The sequence below is a fragment of the Hipposideros armiger genome, unplaced genomic scaffold (genome assembly GCF_001890085.2).
Source record: "Hipposideros armiger isolate ML-2016 unplaced genomic scaffold, ASM189008v1 scaffold_254, whole genome shotgun sequence".
NCBI classification, from domain to species: domain Eukaryota; kingdom Metazoa; phylum Chordata; class Mammalia; order Chiroptera; family Hipposideridae; genus Hipposideros; species Hipposideros armiger.
Window position 1 is genome coordinate 994,247 of NW_017731604.1, and position 26,411 is coordinate 1,020,657.

The following is a 26,411-nucleotide window of genomic DNA, read 5'->3' on the forward strand; positions in this document are numbered from 1 at the left end:
ACAGCAACTTGTCTGTTCCCCTTCCCCCAATTCCCCAGCACTGTTCCCATCCCCCCAATTCCCCAATAAAAATCTTTAAAAAAAAAAAAAAGACTGTGTGAAAAAGTTAGACAAAAACGACCTGAACTTTTCGCCAACAATTCATGGCTCTTGCATCACGACAATGCACCAGCTCACACAGCACTATCTATGAGGGAGTTTTTATCCAGTAAACAAATAAGTGTATTGGCACACCCTCCCTACTCACCTAATCTGGCCCCCAATGACTTCTTTCTTTACCTGAAGATAAAGGAACTATTGAAAAAAAGACATTTGGATGACATTCAGGACATCAAGGGTAATATGACAGCTCTGATGGCCATTCCAGAAAAAGAGTTCCAAAATTGCTAGGCACTGGCATTGGTGCATAGCTTCCTAAGGGGAGTACTTCAAAGGTGACTGTAGTGATATTCAGCAATAAGGTATGTAGCACTTTTTCTAGGATGAGTTCACGAGCTTAATTGTCAGGCCTCATATGTCTCTTAATCTTTAAAGGCTATATGTTTCTAACTAAATATTTCATCTCTAGAACTAAAACCAGGACTGTCAAGGAGGGAATACATATAGTAATGCAGAATGTCCCCATTAAAACAGGAACTAAGGAACATTTTCAAATAAAAACTAAGCAGTTTCATTCCTATAATCCTGATCCTTTGCCCTTTTCAGCAGGAAGTAGCTGCAATGGTCATCAACCCATATCCCTTAAGAATGAGGAATAAATGAAAGAGAGTGGGGATTGAAGCTGAAGCTTAATTAAAAGGATAAAACATAGGGGCCAGCTAAGTGGCTCAGTTGGTTAAGAGCTCGAGCTCTGAGCAACAGGGTTGCTGGTTTGATTCCCACGTGGGCCAGTGAGCTGAGCCCAAGCTGAGCTGCTGCTGAGCTGGTGAGAGCGCATGCTCTTAGCAGCAAGGTTGCCGGTTCAATACCCATAGAGAATGGTGGGTTGCACCACCCCGCAACTAAGATTGAACATGGCACCTTAAGCTGAGCGGCCACAAGCTGCCAATGGGCGGCTGGATGGCTCAGTGTGCAACAAGGTTGCTGGTTCTACTCCCGCATGGTATGGTGAACTACGCCCCCCGCCGGCCCCCGCAACTAGATTGAAAGCAGCGACTGGACTTATAGCTGAACTTGCACCCTCCACAACTAAGATTGAAGGACAACAACTTGACTTGCAGCTGATGGGTCTGTAAAAACACAATGTTCCCCTTCCCCAATTCCCCAACATTGTTCCCCTCCCCAATTCAATAAAAATCTTTAAACAAAAGATAAAATGTAAAGTTAAGGATAGAAATATAGAAGCTTGAGTAATAACTGCAGTTAAGTTTTATGGTTCCTTGAAATGAAATCTCAGTCAACAATCTGCTTTTGCAAACAACAGCCAGTCCCCAAAAATGTAAAGATAGAAAACAAAGCTTTACTAGAGTGATTTAAAGATAGTGATTTTACTAACATTACAGTCTTAAGATGTTTAGTTGTTTTTCAGGAATCAGGAGACTGACTGAATCTAGAGATAATGTGGGGAGAGACCTCAGACTCCAAGAAGTCTACAATGACAAGAGAAGATGTTTTAGATACCATGGTAAAACAGAAGAATTGAAGCAAAAGTCCTGCAAAACTGCCCTCCACCCTAAATCATCAATCTCCCTTATCAGATTTAGAATTCCTTAGTTCATCTCCCTTTGCACAAAAAGTCTCCTTTAAAACCCTTTAAAACTCCTCATCTTTTCCATCTTGGGGAGACAAATTTGGGCTTCCTCCCCATCTTTTAGTTTGGCTGCCTCTTGAAAATTAACTCTTTCCTTGTTGCATACTCACAGCTTTAGTGATTGGTCTTACTGCATATCAGGCATATGAACTTGGGTCTGTCTACAATTCCAGTGGGCACCACCCACACCCTGGCTCTCTGCCCGGGTCCTCCCCATGCATCAACTTTGCCAGGCAGTGGCCATGCCCCCAGATGTCTACTGGACGGAGGTCGCACACCCATGGCTTTGGTTGGAGGTCGTCTGACCTGCTGAAACCAAGGCAGTGGCCCTGATGATCTCTCCATCACCTTCAGAGTCATTCTTCCTTTATCATGAAGAACAGTGCATGTTCCCCACTGAATAGCTTTATGGTGCAGTACAGGAGTCTAAGAATTCTGACAGCTTTCCTTCATTTTACCCTGTCTGTCCCTTTTGGTTCAAAATGCCAGTGGTGTGACTGATGTGGTGTCACTTTATCAAATGGTATATCAGCCCCACCCTTGGTGTTCTCTTCAGAACAGGTTTTCTCATTTTTTGTAATATGGACAGACTGAGAATTTTCCAAATCTTTTAATTCTGGTTCATTATTGCTTAACAGTTCCTTCTTCAATTCATTTCTCTCTTCTTACACTTTACTATAAGTAGTCAAGAAAAACCAAGATGCTTCTTCAACATTTTGCTTAGAAATCTCCTCAGCTAAATATCTAATTTCATTGCTTGCAAATTCTGCTTTCCACAAAACACTAGAACATGAACAAAATTCAGCCAAGTTATTTGCCACTTTAAAATAGGTATTGCCTTTTCTCCATTGTTTAATAACATGTTCCTCGTTTCTAGCTGAGACCTCATCAGAATGGCCTTTACCATCCATATTTCTACCAACATTCTCTACATGATCATTTATGTGTTCTTCAGAAGACGGAAACTTTCTCTCCAACTCTACTCTTTCCTTTCTGAGCTCTCACCAGAATTGCCTTTAGCATTCCCTTCATGGCAATATTGGCTTTTCTTAGCATGTACCTCAGAACTCTTCCAGCCTCTACCCATTATTTATTGGGTCATTGGAAAAGTCATGACACATGTTTGCAACAGACGGCACTAGTTCATTTTTGGAAGTACTACAGTCATACATATCTATGTTATTGCTATGTCATTTGACAGCTAACAGTTCTAGCTTCATTCTGAAAAAAAAATTGAGCAATTTGGTTGAGTTTTGGAGATTTTACAACAAGTTGAAGATGGAAGACCAAACTGTGCATTTTTGCCATATTTTACTGTGTTACTTCCATAAAGGGAAGAAAGCGCATCAAGCTTGTGAAAAGTTGCATAAAGTTTACGGTGACAATGCTCTACAAGAACGTCAGTGCCAACGATTGTTCAGAAATTCCGTGCTGGTGATTTTGATCTCAACGACGCTTCTCAGTCAGGGAGGCCCACTGAGGTTGATGTTGAAAAAATAAAGGCATTCATTGTGTCAAACCCACGTTACATGACACAAGAGATTGCAGAAACACTGAACATCCATCATTCAAGCGTTCATGACCACCTGAAGAAGCTGGGATATGTAAGCAAGCTCGATATTTGGGTTCTGCATGAACTCAAAGAAGTTCATTTGACAGCACGTATAAACATCTGCAATATGCTCATTAAACATAAGGAAAATAATCCTTTTTTGAAGCGACTGATAACTGGTGATGAGAAGTGGATTGCTGACAACAATGTGGTGCACAAACGGTCTTGGTCCCGATGTGATGATTCGCCTCAAACGACATGAAAAGCAGGCATTTATCAGAGGAAGGTTATGCTCTCAGTGTGGTGGGATTTTAAAGGTGTCGTGTTTTTCGAGCTCCTACCAAGGAACCAAACAATTAATTCTAATGTGTGCTGTCGTCAATTGGACAGTTTGAATGAATCCATCATCCAGAAACGTCCAGAGCTTGTTAATTGTAAAGGAGTTGTGTTCCATCGTGACAATGCGAGACCACACACAAATTTGATCAGCCGTCAAAAATTGGAGCTTGGATGGGATGTGTTGCCACACCCACCATCCTCGCCTAACCTTGTGCCGGCAGACTTCCACTGTTTCGCTCTCTTCAAAACTCCTTGCGTGGTATAACGTTCAATTCAGATGAGGCTGTAAATCAGCACCTTGTTCAGTTTTTCACAAATAAAGACAGGTCTTTCTATGAATGAGGAATTATGAAGCTCACTAAAAGATGGCAAAAAGTTATCGAACAAAATGGGCAATATATCATTGATTGATCTTTGTTTTTTATATACATAAATGACTTTTGAAAAACATAGACAAAATATATCAGGACTTTTCTGATGACTCAATAGCTCTAATACCACTTCCATAGTTTAAGGTATTTTTTATAGCAGCACCCCTCTTCTCAGTACCAATTTTTGCTTAGTCAGTTTAGGCTACTACTACAAAAATACCATACTGTCTTATGGGACATAAATTTATTTCTCACAGTTCTGGAGGCTATAAAGCCCCAGATCAAGGTACCAGGTCTTGTGTCTGGTGAAGGTCTGCTTTCTAACTTGTAGACAGCTGCCTTCTCTGTATCCTCCTATGGCAGTGAGAGGGCTGGGTAAAGAGCTTTCTCCTATCTCTTCTTACAGAGGCACTAACACCATCCATTCTCATGAACTGATTACCTCTCAAAGGCTCCATATATAATCCCATAAGGATTGGGGCTTCAACATATGAATTTGGGTGAGGATACAAATATTCAGTCCATAGCAGCATGTGAAAAGATGTTCAACATCATTAGTCATTAGGAAATGCAATGAGATACCACAATATACCTATTACATTGGCCACAATTAAAAAGATTGACCATACAAAGTGTTGGTGAGGACATAGACGAACTAGAGCTCTTACACACTGCTAATGGAAATGTAAAATGGTACAACCACTTTGGAAAACAGTTTTGAAATATCTTAAAAAGATAAACATAAAGCTACAATATGATCCAGCCATTCCACTTATATTACCAAGAAAAAGAAAAGACGTGTTTATATAAAGCCTTGTACATTAATATTCATATAAGCTTTATTTGTAATAGTCCAAAACTGGAAACAATCTAAATGTCCATCAATAACTAAGTGAATACACAAATTGTAATATACACGTATCCATACAATAGATACTACTGAGCAATAAAAAAGAATGAACTACTGTTATAATCTATGGCACAAATGAATTTCAATTGCATTATGCAATGTGAAAAAAGCCAGAATCCAAAGGCTGCAAACTTTGTTATTTTCTTCATATAAAACTTTAGAAAATGCAAACTAACCTACAGTAACCCAAATCAGATTAATGGATGCTTGGGGATTAGGCAGGATGCAGGGTGAGGTTTAAGGCAAGGATTACAAATGGGCATAAGGAAAATTTTGAAGTAAGGGAGATATTCACTATCTTGATAGTGATGATGGCTTCATGGGTGTATATATGATAGGGTAACAGCTCAGTCATAAAATCAACTTTGCATATATCTACATAACTCATGCAAGTAAAAGCTTGAACCACAGTTACTCTGTGTCTTTAAAAAATGCCTTGTGATATTCCTGAAACACAAAAGGATGGGAGGCTTGTGAGGATTTGCTCCAATACCATTTCCCAGAAGCTTACCTCCGTCTCTTGGGAGGATGACATGAGAGTTTCTCATCACCTCCTGTGTTCCAATGAGGTTTGAGGCTTTCAATCCACTCCCCCAGAATAGAGCTATAAAACAGATTAGCTGCAGTCTAGAATTGGCACCTCACAAATGGGGTATCTCACAATTCTCATTACATTCACCTATCTCTTTTTATTTTGGTGTCACTCTTTTGTAGTAGTGTGTGGACAAAGACCATGGGGAACTAGCACGTTTGGTTACACTTCTTTTCACTGTACATATAAGTATGATATTTTGCCATGTATAATGTGCATTTTTTTACCGAAATCTATGAGGGAAAAATAAGGATGTACATTATACATGGGTAGTACTAATTCCATATCTATATAAATGTTTGTAATTCTTTTATTTATGCTTATGAGTTAAAAGTGTAACTCTAGAAATCAATAATGATATCTATATGCAACTTGGCCGGCCCGCCTCACTGTATCGTTACCAGTTGACTCAATAGGCCTTGGCCTTGGCCTTGGCCTTGCCTTGTTTTGTGTATGATTGACACTTAATAGTGATGATGGTTTCACAGGTGTGTGCATATGTCAAACCTTATCAAATTGTACACTTTAAACATGTGCAGCTTATTTCTTGTCAATTATACCTAAAGATGGGAACAAGCCTATGATGTCCATTCTCAGCACTTCTATCCTACATCATACTGGAGAGCCTAACACATCCAATGATAAGAAAAATAAATAAAAGCCATACAGATTGAAAAGAAAGAAAGAAAACTTTCTCTATCCTAAAACAGCTTAGAAAACTACAAAGAATCTATAAAAATAGTACTAGAATAACAGTTATACTAAGGTCACAGTATATGAGATATACAAAAATAAATGTATTTTCATATTTTCACAAGCTAGCAATGAACCATTGGAACATTAAATACAACAAAACAGTACCATTTACAATAGCACCAAAATTAATGAAATACTTATTTACCAATCTAACAAAATATGTGTAAGGTCTATACAATGAAAATCACAAAATACTGATAAAAGTAATCAAAGGAGGCCTAAATAAATGGAGAGATAATCATTTTCATGGATTGGAAACTTTAATATTGTTAAGATCTCAATTCTCCCCAAAATTATAGATTTAACACAATCCCGATCAAAATCTCAGCCGAACTGTTTATAGAAATCCACAAATACATTATTTTTTTAATTAAAATTTATTGGGGTGACAATGGTCAACAAAACTATATAGGTTTCAAGTGTACAATTCTATAATACTTCATTTATATATTATATTATGTGTTCACCACCCAAAGTCAGATATCCATTCATCACCATATATTTGTCACCCTTTACCCTCTTCTACCAACCCTCATCCCCCCCTCACCCTCTGGTAACCACTAAATGGTTGTCTATGTCTATGAGTTTTTGTTTCTTTGTTTGTCTTGTTCTTTTGTAGCCTTCAGTTTTATATCCCACATATGAGTGATGTCATATGGTTCTCAACTTTCTGTCTGCTTTGTTTTACTTAGCATAGTAATCTCAAGATCCATCCATGTTGCCATAAATGGCAGTATTTCATCTTTTCTTATGACAGAGTAGTATTCCATTGTGTCTATATACAACATCTTCTTTATCAAATCATCTATCAAAGGACAATTCGGTTGTTTCCATGTCTTGGCCACCATAAATAATGCTGCAACAAACGTCAGAGTACATATATCTTTAATGATAAACATTTTCAGATTTTTTGAGTACATACTGTGTTTCCCCAAACATAAGACCAGGTCTTATATTAATTTTTGCTCCAACAATCTACATTTATTCATTTATTCATGTACAAAAATCTACATTTATTCAAACAGACATGTCTGGCTGATGACCTTAACTGAGGCTTATGTTTGCAGTAGGGCTTATATCACAAGCATCCTGAAAATCATGCTACGGCTTATTTTCTGGTTAGGTATTATTTTCAGGGAAACACAGTACCCAGGAGACAGATTGCTGGGTCAAATGGTAATTGTATTCTTAATTTTTTGAGGAACCTTCATATTGTTTTCCATACTGGCAGTACCAATTTACATTCCCATCAACAGTGTATGAGGGTTCCTTTTTCTCCACAGCCTCTCCAACACTTATTGTCTTGCTGATGACAGCCATTCTAACAGTTGTGAGGTGATATCTCATTGTGGTTTTGACTTGCATTTCCCTAATAGATAGTGAAGTTGAACATTTTCTCATATATCTGTTGGCCATTTGTATGTCTTGTTGGGAGAAGTGCCTGTTCAGGTCCTCTGCCCATTTTTAAATTGGATTGTTTGTCTTTTTGTTGCTGAGTTGTATTAGTTCTTTGTATATTTTAGATATTAGTCCTTTACTGGAGGTGTCGTTTACAAATATCTTCCCCCATTTGGTTGGCTGCCTCTTTATTTTGTTGATGGCTTCTTTTGTTGTGCAGAAGCTTTTTATTTTGATATAGTCCCACTCACTTATTTTAGCTTTTATTTCCTTTGCCTTCGAGGTCAAATCTATAAAATCCTCTTTGAACCCAAGGTCCATAAGTTTAGTACCTATGCTTTCTTCTATGCAGTTTATTGTTTCAGGTCTTATGTTTAGATCATTTATCCATTTTCAGTTAATTTTGGTATACAGTGACAGATAGCAGTCTAGTTTCATTCTTTTGCACGTGGCTTTCCCATTCTCCCAGCACCATTTATTGAAGAGGCTGTCTTTTCTCCATTGTAAGTTTTTGGCTCCTTTGTCGAAAATTATCTGTCCATATTTATGTTGGTTTGTTTCTGGGTTTTCAATTCTATTATGTTGGTCTGTGTGTCTATTTTTCCACCAATAGCATATTGTTTTGATTATTGTGGCTCTGTAGTACAAGCTGAAGTCAGGGAATGTGATATCTCCAGCATTATTCTTTTCTTTTAAAATTGCTTTGAGTATTCGGGGTCTTTTGTGATTCCATGCAAATCTGATTATCTTCTGTTTTATTTCTTTTTAAAAGCTATTATGGGGGTGACAGGTTAGCTCAGTTGTTTAGAGCATGGTGCTGGTAACATCAAGGTTGCTGGTTCGATTCCCACATGGGCCACTGTGAGATGCGCCCTCCTTAAAAGAGTCAACTATGCCATTGTAGCATGAAAGAAATGTGTAACCAATGACCATGGCTGTTCCCCGATAAAATTTGTTTTATGCCATTATGATTTTTATGGGGATTGCATTAAATCTGTATATTGCTTTGGGTAATATGGCCATTTTAACTATGTTGATTCTTCCAATCCAAGAACACGGAATGTCTTTCCATTTCTTTGTGTCTTTTTCAATTCCTTTTAAAAATGTCTTATAGTTTACAATGTATAGGTACTTCATATCCTTTGTTAAGTTTATTCCTAAGTATTTTACTCCTTTTGTTACAATTGCAAAAGGTATTGTTTTTTATTTATTTTTCTGAAATTTCATTTTTAGTATATAAGAATGCAATGGATTTTTGTATGTTGCTTTTGTAGCTGGCAACTTTACTGTATTCATTTATTGTTTCTAGTAGCTTTTTTGTTGGAGTCTTTAGTTTTCTGTATGAATAATCAAGTCATCTGAAAAAAGTGACAATTTAACTTCTTCATTCCTAATTCATATGCCTTTTATTTCTTTCTCTTGCCTGACTGCCCTGGCTAGGACTTCCAATACTATGTTGAATAACAGCGGTGATAGAGGACGACCCTGTCTTCTTCCTGAATATAAGGCAAAAGGCTTCAGTTTTTCACCATTAGTTATGATATCAGCTGAAGGTTTGTTAAGGTCTTTATTATGTTAAGGTATTTTCCTTCTATACTCATTTTATTAAGTGTTTTAAATCATAAATGGGTGTTGTATCTTGTCAAATGCTTTTTCTGCATCTATTGATAAAATCATATGATTTTTATCTTTTATTTTGTTTATGTGGTGTATCACATTGATTTGCCTATGTATGTTGAACCATCCTTGTGTCCCTGGGATGAACCCCACTTGATCGTGACATATAATATTTTTAATGCATTGTTGTATTTGATTTGCTGGAAATTTTTTTTAGGATTTTTGCATCTGTATTCATGAGATATTGATCTGTAATTTTCTTTCTTTGTGTCACCCTTACCAGGTTTTGGTACCAGGGTTATGTTAGCCTCATAAAATGAATTAGGAAGTATTATTGCCTCTTCATTGTGTTTGAAAGACTTTGAGGAAGACAGGTGTTAGATCCTCTTTGCATGTTTGGTAGAATTCACTAGTGAAGCCATCTGGTCCTGGACTTTTGTTTTGGGGAAGGTTTTGGGTGACTGATTCAATTTCCTTATTGTTGATTGGTCTATTTAGATTTTCCAATTCTTTGTGCTTCAGTCTAGGAAAGCTATATGTTTCTAAGAACATGTCCATTTCTTCTAGGTTATTGAATTTGGTGGCATATAGCCCTTCATAGTATTCTTGGATAATCCTTTGTATTTCTGTGGCATCCGTGGTAACTTCCCCTCTTTCATTTCTGATTATTTTTGTGTCTTTTCTCTTTTTATCTTGGTGAGTCTAGTCAATGGTTTGTCAATTTTATTAATCTTTTCAAAGAACCAGCTCTTTGCTGCATTAATTTTTTTCTATTGTCTTTTTGTTCTCTATTTCATTGAGTTCTGCTCTGATTTTTATTATTTCCTAGAACCAAAGTTCTGCTGACTTTGGATTTCATTTGTTCTTTTTCTAGTTCTTTAAGGTGTAATGTTAAGTTGTCTATCTGTGATTTTTCTTCTGTCTTGAGAAATGTAATGATATAAATTTCCCTCTTATTACTGCTTTCACCACATCCCAATAATTTTGATAGGATGTTATTTTCATTCTCATTTGTTTCTATGTATCTTTTGATCTCTCCTCTTATTTCTTCTTTGACCCAATCATTCTTTAAAAGAATGTTGTTTAATCTCCAAATATTTGTGGGGTTTTTCCTGCCTTCTTTTTTCAATTGATATCCAATTTCAAAGCATTTTGATCAGAGAATATGCTTGGTATGATTTCAATCTAATTAATTTGTTGAAGCTAGTTTTGTAGTTTTGTGTCCCATCATATAGTCTATCTTTAAAAATGTCCCATGTGCATTAGGGAAGAATGTATAATCTGGTGTTGTGGGATGAAATGCCCTGTAAATGTCAATTATGTCCATTTGGTCTAATGTGCCATATAAAGCTGATATTTCCTTTTGAAATTTGTTTTTATGATCTGTCTACAGCTGTCAAGGCAGTATTTAGGTCCCCTACTATAATTGTGTTTTTGTCAGTTTCTCCTTTTAGTTCTGTTAGTAGTTCCCTTATATATTTTGGTGCTCCCTCATTGGGAGTATATATATTAATGTGCTATGTCTTCTTGATGTATTTATTGTCCCCTTTATCATCGTGAAAAGTCCACCTTTGTCCTTTGTTACTGTTTTTATCTTGAAGTCAATTTCAACAGATATAAGTATGGCTACACCCACTCTGGATGCCATTTGCTTGGAGTATTGTTTTCCACCTTTTCACTTTGAATCTATATTTGTCATTGCAGCAGTGATGTCTCTTGAATGCAGCATATGGTTAGGTTTTGGGTTTTGATCCAATCTGCTACTCTGTGCCTTTTTTATTGGTGAGTTCAGTCCATTTACACTTAGAATGATTATTGATATATGAGAATTTTCTATAGCCATTTTATCCTTTGTTTTCTGGTAGATTGGTATCTCCATTGTTTCTTTGCCTTTTTGTTTCTGTCTGTTATTTTAGTTTGGTGGTATTCTATGATTTTTTTCCCTCTTGTTCCTTTTTTTATGTTATGTGTCTCAGTTCTGGATTTCTTTTGAGTGGTTACCCATTAAGTTTATGTAAAAGAAAGTTTCATATATATAGTAGTCCTTTTTCTTCAGCATGTTTCTTATCTCCATTCCCTTTTGAAAATTCAGACCTTCATGCCCTCTCCTTTCATGTTTTTGTTATCACAAAATTTTCCTATTTATTTTGTGAGTTCATTTCCGAGTTGCAGTAGCAAATTGTCTTCTTCTTTTTATTTTTCATGCTTTTACCTCCTTTAACCTTTATGTTATATTTAAGTGTATAGTACCCTATTATGAATAGGGGTTGTCATTTCTTACTTCTGTCTGTCTGTTAGTCATCTTACACATAGTTTTATATCCTTTTGTCTTTTTGTTTCAGGTAGAATAACCCCCATTACAGTATTTCCTGTAAAGAAGGCCTTGTGGTGGAAAATTCCCTCAGCTTCTATATGTCTCTAAAGGTCTTTATTACTGCTTCATATCTAAAGGATACCTTTACTGGATACATTATTCTTGGCTTGCAATTTCTTTTAATACTATGAATATTTGATTCCACTCCCTCTTAGCTTATAGAGTTTCTGCTGAACATTTCTGTTGATAATCAAATGGGCATTCCTTTATAGGAAACCATCTTCTTTTCCCTGGATGCTTTGAGAATGCTTTCTTTGTCATTAATTTTTGACAGTTTAATATGTCCCTTGAAGAAGGCCTTTTTAGATTGAGATAATTAGGTGTTCTGTTTCTTTCTGGATTCAAGGATCCTGTTCTTTCCATAGGTTTGGAAATTTCTCATCCACTATTGGTTTGATTAAGCTCTCTGTTCCCTTCTCCCTCTCTTCTCCTTCTGGTATTCCCATTATTATTATATTGCTCTGATATAGTTAGATAGTTCTTGTAGAGTTCTTTCATTTTTTTAACTCTCAAGTCTCTCTCTTCCATCTGCATCATTTCCAGATTTCTGTCTTCAATATTACTAATTCTTTCCTTCATCTGATAAGCTCTATTCCCTAAGCTTGCTGTTTCGTTCTTCATCTCTTTTACTGGGTCCTTCAGCTCCAGGATTTTTACTTGGTTCTTTTTTAAAATTTCAATCTCTTCGGTAAAATACTCATTTTGTTTGTTGATTTTATTTGAGTTTATTAAGCTGAGTTTTCTTGCATCTTGTTGAGGTTTTTCAGAACTGCAACCTTGAATTATTTGTCATTTAAGTCTCATATTTCCATGTCTTTAAGTTTATTTTCTGGAGATCATTCATTTTCTTTCTGAGCTGCTTTGTTGCTTTAGTTGTTCATAACCTTTGATGGATTATTTCTTTGCCCAGGCATCTATAGAAATGAGCTCTGCAGCAGGTTGATAAGAAGAGGTCTTTGTTTTCCAGTTGGTAGTACTGGAGCATTTTATTTTCTCCTGCACTGTTTAGACTTCTTGCAGTGGAAGATGCCTTATATTCTCTGGTGAGGTAGGCGTTTCCTCTGTAACTAGGTCACCTCGGTCTTGGGGCACCACCCCCATGGGAGATTGTGGTGGGGAATGGGGTTCTGAGCTCCTGAAATTCCAGTGCTGCCCCTGCATCAGATGCATTGCTGCACTGTCGCGCTGTCCCTGGTGTCCCTGCTGGGATCACTGCAAAAGGTGATGGGATGCAGTGGGCTTGGAGACATTGCTGTTGTTTTTGTCAGTTTGTTCTCCTCTCAGTAATGGCAACTGCCAGACCTCAGCTGCCTTGCTTCTATATCTCCACCTCTGTCACGGGGATTAGTCACAGCATGCATCTGCCAGTCAGGAACTGTCTCTCCAGTTCTGAAGGCTGTAGATATTCTGCTCTTTAACTTGACAATCACTACTATAGTTTTTGCTAGGGTCCACTGCTAGCTCTGGGAAGTTGCTGGAAGGGGATCTCTGGGAAAGTAGTGGGATGTAGCCAGACTCCATGGCTTTGTTTATTGCCTGGCAGTGATGGTTGTTAGACCACCAGTGTTGCATTTCTGTATTCATTCTCTGCCCCAAGGTCTCTGCCCTGATCGCTGGGTTTAGCCGTATTATACACTGCCCACACAGGCAGAAATGCTCGGGGTTACAGAGAATGCACCTGCAACCTGTATTCTCCCCTCTCCTGGGACCGCAGTGAGCTCAGAGCTGCATTCATGGCAGTGAGATCCAGGTTGCATTTGCTGCACCTGTCTCTGTACTTCTCCCTTCCGTCCTCCCCTCTTCACCCCAATTCACCCACCTTCAGATGTTTCAATGTGCGGATCTTTCAGATGTGTTTCCGTGTTACACAGGGAATCCTTTGTTGAGTTCTAGCTGTTCAACTTGTTGTATCTTCAAGGGGAGAGATAAAGGAGGACCCTTCATGCCACCATGTTTCTAATGTCACCTCCAACCTTTTACTTTCAACCTACCTATATTATTGTATATGAAGTGAATTTCTTGTTCACAGAATATTGGTGTATCATCTTTTATTAATCCAGCTCCCAATTTGTCTTGTAAATGATGTATTTAGGTCATTTATATTTAAGGTAATTGTTGATATGTTAAGACTTAAGTCCGTCATTTTACTATTTGTTTTCTATTTCTTTCCTCAGGTTCTCATTCCTCTATACTCTTTTCTTTCCTTCCTGTGGGTAATATGAACATTTAGGGGGATTCCATCTTGATTTATTTGTAATGTTTTAGAAAATATCACTTTGTATAGTATCTTTAGTGATTGCTGTATGTATTGCAAAATACATATTTAACTTATCACAGTCTACTGGCATCAACATTTTACCACTTAATGTGAAGACAGAAACCTTACTTCCATTTATATCCCTTTAGCCTTCCCACTTTTCAAATATAATTGTCTAAAGTGTTTCCTTTACATATGTTGAGCATCACACGAAATGATGCTATGATTTTTGCTTCAATCATCAAATATAATTTAAGAAACTCATGAGAATAGCCTATTATATTTAGCTCTATATTTATCCATCCTGATGTCTTTCCTTTCTGAAGCTCAAAGTTTTCTTGGGTTATCATTTCCTTTTTGTTTAGAGAACTTTCTTTAGTCATTTGAAGGGCAGGTTTGCTAACAACAAATTATTACTTTATCTTTATTTGAAAATTACCCTTCATTCCAGAATGATATTTTTGCCAGATATGGGATTTGCAGTTGGCAGTTCTTTTCTTTCAGAACTTCAAAAATGTTGTGTCAATTCCTCCTGGTGCCTATGTTTTCTGAGGAGAAATACGATGTCATTAGAAACTGTTTTCCCCTATGGGTCAAGTGTCATTTTTCTCTCATTGTTTTGAAGATTCTTTTCTTTGTAAAGAGTTTTCAGAAGTTTGATTCTGATGTCCCTTGCTCTGGGTTTTTGTTTGTTTGTTTATTTTAGATTTATTCTATTTGAGGTTCATTTAGCTTCTTCAATTTGCAGGTTTATATGTTTTGCCAAATTTGGGAAGTTTTCAGCCATTGCTTGTTTTTTTGCCAGCTTTATTGAGATATAACTTACAAGTAACATTGTATAAGTTTAAGGTGTACATACATTTTGATGATTTCATATATATGTATATTGTGAAATGATTACCACAATAAAGTTATTTAATACATCCATCACTTCACATAATTACCTTTTTCTGCATATGGTTAGAACATTTGAAGTCTACTCTTATAGCAAACTTCAAGTATACAATACAGTGTTGTTAGCTAGAGTCACCATGCTGTATATTAGATCACCAGAACTTACTCATCTTATAACTTAATGTTTGTACTCTTGACCAACATCTCCTTGTTTCCTCTACCTCTCAGCCCCTGGTAACCACAAATCTACTCTGTTTCTATGAGTTTGACTTTTTTAGGTTCTACATGTAAGTGAAATCATGCAGTATTTGTCTTTCACTGTCTGACTTATTTCACTTAGCGTAATGCCTCATGGTTCATCATGCTGTCACAAATGGCAGAATTTCTTTTTTATGGCTGAATTCTAGTCCATTGATTACATATACGTATGTATATGTATATAAACCATATTTTATGTATACCTTCATCCATCAATGGACACATAGACTGTTTCCATGTCTTGGATGCATTATTACTTTGTAATACATTTTGAGCCCTATTCTCCCTCTCCTCTAATTTTGGGACTCCAAAAATAGTAATGTTAAATCTTTTGTTACTTTCCCACATTTTTCAGTCTATTTTCCCTTTGTTGTTCAGAATGAGTAAATTATAATGATCTTTCCTCAAGGTCATGAATTCTATCCTCTGTCATCTCTACTTTTGATTTAATCCAGTAAAGCTTTCTGTTTTTATATTCTTCAGTTTTATAATTTCTATTTAGTTCCTTTTTATAATTTCTATTTTGGGCTGAGATTTTTCTATTTTTTCTTTTGTTGCAAGAGAATTTTTAATTGCTCTATGAGCATTTTTTTTTAGGATGGCTGCTTTTAAATCCTTGTCAGAAATTTCCAAAATTTGGTTCACCTCGGTGTTGGTATCTGTTGATGATCTTTTCTCATTTTATTTGTGGATCTTCTGGTTCTTAGTATAATGAATAATTTTTCATTGTATCCTAGATAATATGGATATTATATTATGAGACTCTAGATCCCATTTAATCCTCTTTTTTAGCAAGTAGTTCCCTGTTGATACGTAGTATGAGGGCTGGGTGGATATGAATGTTCAGTTTCCTGCTGGGATCTACTGTCACCACTTCAACAAAAGCAGAATGTTAACTCTCATGTCCTTGTTTCAGACAGGAGGGGTTGGAAGTTCAGCCATATCCTTGGCCCCATGGATACCTTCTTGACAAAAGTATAGACACCCTCCTGACATGTATCACCTCATTCCCTCTGAGTGGGTGTGTAAGTAGGTGGAGAGAGTTGAGAGTGATCTATACCACTTTGTTGCTACAAAGTAGGAGTGAAAGCTCAGCTTCTCATTGGACAACAGTGACACCGGGAGAGAGGACAGAAGTGTAATGGAAAGTAGATCTACCTCCCACTACTTTATTCCTCCTTGCTGATGTTGGGTAGAGACAGAAGCCCAGATTCCTGTTGTGTCCCACTGACACCAAGAACAATGAAAGGTGGTAGAAGAAAAATGTCAGCTAGCCTGTCTCGCTCCACTGCATTCTCCTTCATTGATTACAGGTTGGAATGGAAATTCAGCTCCCCACTGTACCCCACTGATACTATTTATCTATTGCTTTTAAATTTTAAAGTATTTTCCCATGCAGTTTCAATAACTATTCACCTATACTTTCTTCTAGATTGTTATAATGTCATCTTACACATTTAAGACCTTAATCCACCTAGTTTGATTTAAGAAGTCAGGGTTTAACATTCTTCTGCTAAACATTTAATTGAACTAGCACCAATTGTTGAAAAATCCTTGCTTTTCTTTAAACGAGTTGTGAAGCATTTTCCAATATTTTTTTCACAAATTAAACACATACATATTTATCTAAGTCATAGAGCAAATAAATACATATAATATATCAAATAAAAATATGTATTTATGTATAGCACATATTTCACTAGGATCAGCTCATGAGCAGGGATTTTGTTTTGCTCAGTGCTGTGTCTCTAGTGCTTTAAATATTGGTTGCATGGTAAACACTGAATAAATATTTGGTGGGTTGATATACAAGGGTTTCTGTCTGGGCTAAATATCCTATCCATTGATTGACCTGTAAGTTCTTACTCCAGTACTATGTTATTTTTTTTTTAAGATTGTATTGGGGAATCGGGGAAGGAGAACAGGCAATTTGCTGTCCTTTTGTTCTTCAGTCTAGTTGTGGAGGGCTTCACTTCACTGGCCCATGTTGGTATTCTGATCATTGCGCTCTTCCCGGCTGAGGCAGATCGGTCGCCGGCCATCGGACGGCCGCTCACGGCGGCTCACGGCAGCTCACACCGGCTGCCGGCTGCTCATGCTGGCTGCCGGCCATGCATGGTAGCTTAAGGCAGCCCACTGCAGACCCACTGCAGCCTATGCCGTCGCCAGCAACTTACGGCAGCCCAGCTCCAGATCGAGCTGTTGTTCACCATCTTAGCTGTAGAGGGTGCAGCATCACTGGCACATGTGGGATCCGAACCGGAGGCCCTGCTGCTCAGAGCTCACACTCCCCAGCCAAATCTTAACCAACAATCCACTTGGCCGGCCCTGTACTATGTTGTTTTAAGTAATCTAGTTTTAAAATTTATTTTAATATCTGATAAGGGAAGCTTCCCTCATTATTCTTTTTCTCCATAATATTCTTGGCTAATCCTGCTTATTTATTCTTCCAAATAAAATGTTAGAACAATTTTGTCAAGTTCCAAAAATATTTTCAAATGTTTTTCATTATAACTTGTTACTGTGTGTTAAGAATTTCAAATCAGGCAAAAAATTAAGGTATAATGAACACTCTACCTATTGGGGGGGTCAGACTTCAGGCAACTATAAACAGTAAAGAGAATAAAGCTTCTAACTAAGCCCCTGATACAGCAAGCTAACAACACAGTTGTAACAAAATCAGATATTAAGGCATTATGGTATAAGTATGAGAAGCTTGGACTTTTTCATCATTCATTATTCAAACCTATCTAGTAACTATAAGAAACTAAAATCTAGAATATATTTAAGTAACTACTATAAATCTGCAAAAGAATGAGGAACTCTGATAGAATAACTGGCAAATATTAACAAGTTTTTTACAAAAGAAAAATTCACCAAACCTAAAAGCATATGACAAAAATGCTCAAAATCATTAAAAACTCAAAAAATATATACCAAACAATGAAACATCACTTCATAGTAATCTGATTGTCAAAACTTAGAAAGCTGCATAATGACAAGTATCACAGGAGGGTTGGAGGAGATAAGGAGCCATCATTTACTTCTGGGGAAACCATTCTGGGGAAAAATCTGGTACCACTTACTCAAATTAAATTAATATACACCCTATGGACCCAGTGATCCCACTCTGAATTTTATATATATATCTATATATATATATATTTTTATACACACACACACATACTGGAGGTGCCAAAAAATGTATACAAGTGGACACTTTGGTCAACAATGCTCAAGCAGTAGTTCACCATAATCAGAAGTATCTGGATGCTGATGGTAACCACTTTGAACACCTCTTGTAATTGCAGAAGTCAAATGTAACTCATATTCATCTTTTGTTATTAGTATATAGTGAGTATTACAATTTTAATATAGTTTTCCTTTCTTAAAATGTGTATACATTTTTTGACACCCTCTGTATATGATATATCTACATATATAGGATATATATATATATATATATATATATCATACAGTAAGGGGACATGTATGAGGCTGTTCATTGTAAAAGTGTTTGTGGTGTTGGGGTGTCAGAGGCAAACTAGGTGTCTATCATTGATAGAATGAAAAAATAAAATGTGGTAAATGCAAAGTGTGGAATATTAGGCAGTCAGCAAAACAGTGGGCTAGGTGTACCCATGGAAACATGGATAGATATTAAAAACAATGCTGAGTGAAAAATGTAGTAAGAAGACATAGAATGAGATATATATTTTCTTCTAGATTGCTATAATTGTTATAATTTCATTTTGCTTACTGCTGTGTCTCTAGTGTCTTAAATATTGGTTGCATGGCAAGCATTGAATAAAAATGGTACAAAACCATTTATATAGATTTTAAAATAAATTCATACAAAAACAATTTACAAGAACTCATACATTAAAAAGAACACATCAAACATATTAGAATGGTATCCTATGGATGTTGGGGAAGAAAGTGGAGAATAGACATAAAAGGGAGTAAATTTAAAAAAAAATCTAGTGATAGTCCATACACAGATCAATAATTATAATGTGCCACAAACTAAGTGTGATTAATTCAGCCTTCTGTTTGGATTCTGTTGTCATTTATAAATCCATCAAATATTTATAGACTATCTAGTATAAGCCAGGCACTGTGCTAGATACTGGACATACAATGTTGAGCAAAACACAGTCATAGTCAATGCTGTCCTAGAGCTTATAGTTTAGTTGGAGAAGACAGACAGTAAGTAAATAATTATATATATCTGTGTGTATATACATACACACTCACACTTATAAATGATTTTAAGTTGTTAGACCAAGCTATGTTTGAAATCCAGCTCTATAATTTACTAGCTATGTGACTTTGAGCAAGTCACTTAACCTTTCTGGACTTCAGTTTCTCTATCTATAAGATGGTAACAGTAACATCTATCTCATAGGGCTGCTGTGAAGATTAAATAATACAATGTATATAAAGCATTTAGCATGCTGCCTAGAACATAGTAAGTGTTCACTCAGTAAATGGCAACCATCATTATTACTATCACAGTTATTATTATTAATACAAAGCAGCCCTTAGACTTTCATTCAAGCCTAATACCTTTTATTAACACAGAATTCTTAAAATTTATGTTTTTCTTTTTTCTGGTAATTGCTAGATTAGATAAACCAATCTAGAAGTAGGTGGAGGGCAATGACAAGTGACAGCTCTGAAAGGAAAGAGAAACCAGAAAAGACAGATAATGCATGTTAATAATTATAATCCTGCTGAACAACAAAAAGTCAAAATATATTTCATATTTTCTATTTAAAAACCTAAGATTTTATAGTTAGCCTTAACAAACTGTTAGAATAATTTTTTCCCATGAAGTGGAAAATTTCAGTTCCTAAAATATATTCTTATGTAGAACAACTTATTCTCCAATAAGGCTAGACAGATAATGGATTACTGTAGTTTTAATTTTTTTTATTTTTGGGGTGTTTTTTTAGTTAGTTTTAGGTGTACAGAACAATTCAACAGTTATCCTTTTCACCCTTCACACAGAAACAAGCCCCCTCCCCCATCTACTGCCCTCCCACCCCCGATATCATACTTATCTATTACAATTCCATTGACTCCATTCCCACACTCTACTCCATGTCCCGTGACTATATGTATATATAGTTATAGTTGACATACAATGTTATTCAACATCAGCTTCAGATATACAGTGCGGTGGTCAGGCCTCTACACCGACTATGAAGTGGTCTCCCTAACAAGACATGAGTCCATCTGGCCTCCTAAAAAATATTTACAACATTATTGATTATATTCCCCAGACTGTCTTTTCTATCACTGAGGCCATATTGTAGTTACCAATTTATATTGTCTCGTCCCTTCCCCTTCTCCTTCATCCCCACCCACTCCCAAGTAGCAATGCTCAGTTTTTCCTCTGTGTCTCTGAGACTACTTCTGTTTACATTTCTCATTTATTCAGTTTCTTAGAATCCATGTATAAGTGAGATCATATGGTATTTGTCTTTCTCTGACTGACTTATTTCACTTAGCATAATGTTCTCTAGTTCCATCCATATCATTGCAAATGGTACTATTTCCTTCTTCTTTGCTGAGTAATACTCTATTGTGTAAATGTACCATAGTTTCTTTTTTTTTTTTTTTTTTTTTTAGCTGAGCCATCCTGCTACCTGTTGGCAGCTCAGCTTGGGCTGGACTTGAACCGCTGTTGCTCAGAGCTCAAACTCTTGAGCGAGCTCTTAACCAACTGAGTGTACCATAGTTTCTTAATCCAGTCGTCTACCGGTGGGCATTTCGGTTGTTTCCAAGTCTTAGCTATTGTGAATAGCACCACAATGAACATAGGGGTGCATATATTTTTTCGAATTAATGTTCTGGGTTTTTGTGGATAGATACCTAAGAGTGGAATTGCTGGGTCATAAGGTAGTTCCATTTCTAGTTTTTTGAGATACCTCCATACTGACTTCCATAGCAGCTGCACCAGTCTGCAGTCCCACCAACAGTGCACCAGGGTTCCCTTTTCCCCACAACCTCACCAGCACTTGCTGTTTGTTGACTTATTGATGATAGCCATTCTGACCAGGGTAAGGTGGTATCTCATAGGGAAATGCAAATAAAAACCACAATGGAATTACTGTAGTTTTAAGTCTGGAAAAATAGTAGTTGCAAACAACCTTGAAATACCAAGAATAAATTGCCTTAAAAAGTAGATTTTGGTAAGTCAGTTGGAGAAAAACAATTACCATATGATCTCACTTATATGTGGAATCTAAAAAACTGAATGAACAAGCAAAGTAAACAGAAATAGTCTCAGAGATTTGCAGGAAAAACTGATGGCTGTTAGTTGGGAGGGGGTGGGGATGAGGGAGAAGGGGAAGGGATTAGACAGCATAAATATGCAACTACAATATTGCCACAGGGATATGAAAGACAGTTCGGGGAATATAATTAATAATGTTGTAAATATTTTATAGGGTGTCAGATGGTCACATGTCTTGTTAGGGAGACCACTTCATGGATGGGGTAGAGGCTTGATCATTGCACTGTACACCTGAAGCTGATGTTGTATAATATTGTATGTCAACTATAAGTGAATATATATATAGTCATGGGATGTGGAGTATAGTGTGGGAGTTGAGTCAATGGAATTGTAATATTGGGTTGTCAGAAAAGTCATGACACATTTTTGCAACGAAAAACAAAAAATACGTCATGACTTTTCAGACAACCCAATAGACATGTATGATATGGGGGGGGGAGTGGGGCAGTGGATTAAGGGAGGGGGGTTGTCACTTTGAGGGGTAAAAAGTATAACTATTGCACTGTTGTACACCTGAAACTAATTAAAAAATAAATTTTAAAAAAAGTAGATTTTGGGCTGGCCGAGTGGCTCAGTTGGTTAAGAGTTAGCTTAAGAGCACGAGCTCTGAGCAACAGGGCCACTGGTTCGATTCCCACATGGGCTAGTGACGCTGCACCCGAGCTGAGCTGCCAGCAGGTGGCAGGATGGCTCAGCTGGTGAGAGCACGTGCTCCTAACAACAAGACTGCCTGTTCGATGGTGGGCTACACCCGCCAGCAACTAAGACTGAGCTTGGCACCTTAAGCTGAGCTGCCACCCGGATGGCTCAGTGGATAGAGTGTGCACTCTTAACGACAAGGCTCCTGGCTCAACTCCTGCATGGGATGGTGGCTATGCCCACCCACAACTAAGACTGTAACACAGCATCTTGAGCTTAGAGGCCAAGAGCTGCTGACGGGCAGCCAGATGGTGACTGGTGCCCTCCACAGCTAAGATTGAGGAACAACAACTTGGCTGGTCCCCCTGCCCAATTCCCCAACTTAAAAAAAAAGTAGATTTTGCACCTCCCTAAAAGCTTGCATATAAAAGCTGCAGACCAAATGGAGCAAGAAATGAGCATCAGATTAACAGCTTCTTGATGGTTCCACAAATTCAAATAGAAAAACAATCCAGTGAAACACAACTAGAAAATAAAGAAGGGGGTATTTCCAAAATATGGTGTTTAAAGCTAATTTTGTTAACATTGACTAGGTATCTTCATTTTAGAAACTGAGCTCTTTTTATAACCAGGAAAACATCTTTCACAAGTTCAGACTGCCATTTGGTAGCTTAAATCTTAATTATACCTTGTCTACCCATCTTAAGTTTTACTTTGCTTACAAGCCAGGGAAAATAATATCCAGCTTGTTTCTATGAGCTTCCACTGTATTTTTACATATATTTAAAGCTAAAGATCTAGAAAGAATAGTAATGCAATTTCTCTGTCAATATTATTATATAATAAATACTAACCATCATTATTACCATGATTTTGAAAAAAGGCCAGGCATGGTAGAAGAAACAGAAAATAAGCACATAATTCTAGTTCAGTCTAAATTCCGTCTTCCCAAACCTCTAATTTACCCTTTATAAATAAAATAATTGTACAATCATTCTACCACAGAGTTGACTACAGAATATTGTCCAAATTACTTTTTTTCCCTCTGGTGAATATCATTCTCCCCTAAAAAAATCCCCTCTTGAACTAGCAATGTATGCATTTTCCCACCACACAGTGTTTTTATTAATCACTTTTCTATATATCATTAGAAAATCAAAACATAATCTCTGAACATCTTTATAGTTTAGAATTTAAAAGTATAATTTTTTGGTCATGCAGGCAGTGTTAACCTGAAGCCTGTAAGCACTGATGCTGTTACCCATAAAACTAGAGCCAGAGCCACAAATATCTTCTAGCTTTCTCCCATTGTCTAATAACATGTCCACCAATGAGAATTTTAATTAGCTGACTGCACACCTTATCAGGTTGGAGAACAAAGGGAAAGACAAAACAGAAATGAGACAGTAATGTACAGAAGTTATTATGAAACTGAGGAAAACTAAGAAAGATGACCTGGTGCTGAAAAGAAGAAATGTAAGCTCTTTTCCTGATGCTGCTAGTTCTCCACTACAGGAAAACAATAATAACTAGAGCTGTGTAAGTTGTTCTGTTGATGACACTGCGAAAGACACAAAAAGCAATAATTTGGGAAACCAACTCCAACCTACTCAAGTTGCTAGAAAACTTCTTTGTATGGGAAACCACACTTCCATAGACAATATATTCTGGACTGGTTTGCTTCCAAAATGTGTGCCTTTCTCTGATTGCAGTTGATTGAATTTTAATATTCCTAGGCACACTCTCTAGTATCAATTTTGGGAAATCAGAATAGATCAAGGCTGTGGTTAGATGGATGTGCTATATCAGCATTCATTGCACTGTTGGCATCTCTCCATTCATACATTAGTAAATAAGCTATATGGACTCTAAGAAACATTGCAGGTTTTCAATGATTTGGTTATCAAGAATGGTGTGATAAAAACTTTGTTAATTCTATTTGCAGTTCCTGATTCATAACCTTTAGAATATGGTTATTTATGTAGTTAAAAGCCATAGAAAATAATGTCTTTGGGACAGATGAATAAACTTAGGTTGTAGCAGATCTAGGAGCACTTGCAGTTTTCCCCAACTGCAAAGTAAGGCCAAAATTAATATTCATAAGAAGGTTGCATGGACAATGTCAAAAATCACAGCCGCCTGTCAGGAACAAATACACAAAGCCCCATTTTTTATATAGTCATTCCTTGTTGGCCTGTTGACCTTCTCTTGAAGGCAGATACACAAAGATGTATGGTTAGTCATCAACCATAGAAGTGAAGGAACAATGGAACAGATTTCATGTCATTTCAAATATCTTTATGGCTGCTGAGAAACTAGCTAAAACTGAACAAAACATCCTTAGTATAGTGATTGAAGAGTGTGGAGACCTAGGCAAAATTGAATCTCTTCAAAACTGTGAAAATAAATTCGTGTACAAAATTTCATTATGCTTGACTGAGAAGTATTTTTCTATAGAGGAAGAAAAGGATACGAATGTTACACCAATATCTACTTCTGATAACTACAGGATTGTACTCCTGGGACTCTCAGTTTTAGATTTTATAGCTGAAGTCATTTGTTACATACTTTGTTGAGTATAAATTTCTCTTACTGTTTCTTTAGTAATACCTGTTCTTAGATGTGATTTGTATTGCAGCACTTTTTACAACTCAAGTATACTTAAACAGTTCCAAACTAGATATATTGTTCAAAACCTCTATCTCTGACGGGGTTTTATTTCTATGTGGAATTGAACTAGTGTACTCTTCAGTGTTCTGGAAATAAAGACTATTTATTATATATTTATATAATAAAGAAAATTCCACCCTTTTCTTTATATCAATAAAAGTGACATTTGTCAAAGACAGTCTAGGCTGTTGTAAAGGGTTTGTGGTTCATAGTCAAGAAGTATGGATTCATTTATTAAATGAAAACATATTTATTTAAATTATATTATGTATCAAGCACAGCTCTAAGTGACAAACATACTCAAGCAAATAAAATAGATGTGGTCCTTAACTTCTAAAGCCTACAGTCTAGTGGGGAAGACAGACCTTAAGCAGACAATTGCACAAATAAATATAACATTATAAATTGTGGTAAGTACTTTGAGGGGAAAGTAAAGGAACAGGGAGACTAGATTAGATTGAAAGGAAGTGACATATAAGCAAAGAAGTGAGGGGTGCACAGCGGTTAAGCAAAGAGCTAGATTTGAGGAACTGAAAGAAAGATAGAGTAGCTGAACCATAGTGAATCAGGGGAAGAATGAGACCAGAGGAAAGTCTGTAGTGGTTGGCAAGGAGCAGGTCATAGTCTTGTAAAACGTGTTACAAGTTTTAAATTTATCCTAAGTGCAATGGAAAGTCACTGAAAAATTTTAACCTGGGGAGTAACATAATCAGAGCTGTATTCCCCCCCATCCCCTTCCCAGTCAGGCAGTTGTTCTCAGTCTAGTTGTGGAGGACGGGGCTCATGGGCCCATGTTGAAATTATGATCATTGCGCTCTACCTGGCTGAGGCAGTCGCTCGCCGGCTGTCAGCCAGCTGCTCACAGCAGCCAGCACCAGGTTGAGCAGTTGTTCACAATCTTAGCTGTAGAGGGCGCAGTTTACTGACGCAGCTCACTGGCCCATGTGGGAATCGAACCTGACAACCCTGTTGTTCAGAGTTCACGCTCTAACCAACTGAGCTATCTGGCCGCCCCCCAGAGTTGCATTTTTAAAAGATGGGTGCTGTCACTACCAGACATTAAAATGTACTACAAGGCTTCAGTAACCAAAACAGTATGGTACGGGCATAAAAACAGGCACATAGATCAATGGAACATAATAGAGAGCCCAGAATTACATCCAGGCATATACGGGCAGTTAGTCTATGACAATGGAAGCAAGAATTTACACTGGGGTAAAGATAGTCTATTTAATAAATGGTGCTGGGAAAATTGGACTGACACATGCAAAAAAAATGAAACTGGACCACCTCCTTACGCCATATACAACAACAAACTCAAAATGGATTAAAGACTTCTAAATATAAGACCTGAAACCATAAAACTCCTAGAAGAAAATACAGGGTCTAAATTTACAGGCATTACCCTGAGCAATATTTTTACTGCTACATCCCTGTGGGCAAGGGAAGTAAAAGAAAAAATGAACATATGGGACTACATCAAACTTAAAAGTTTTTTCACAACAAAAGAAACCATCAATAAAACAAAAAAGAAGCCTACTGAATGGGAGAAGATATTTGTCAACAAGGTATCTCATAAGGGGTTAATACCCAAAATATATAAAGTGCTCATGCAACTCAACACCAAAAAAACCCCAAACAACCCAATTAAAAAATGGGCAGAGGATATGAAGAGACATTTCTCTAAAGAGGACATACAGATGGCCAACAGGCATATGAAAAAATGTTCA

General features: G+C 36.8%; 1 protein-coding gene and 1 pseudogene across 3 annotated transcripts in view; one reads left to right on the top strand and one right to left on the bottom strand.

Moving 5' to 3' along the window:
* ZC3H12B (zinc finger CCCH-type containing 12B) overlaps positions 1-26,411 on the bottom strand; it is a 248,247-nt gene that overhangs the window by 170,440 nt on the left and 51,396 nt on the right. The gene's annotated exons all lie outside the window — the stretch shown is intronic.
* On the top strand, positions 23,332-23,970 carry LOC109390067 (importin subunit alpha-1 pseudogene; annotated as a pseudogene).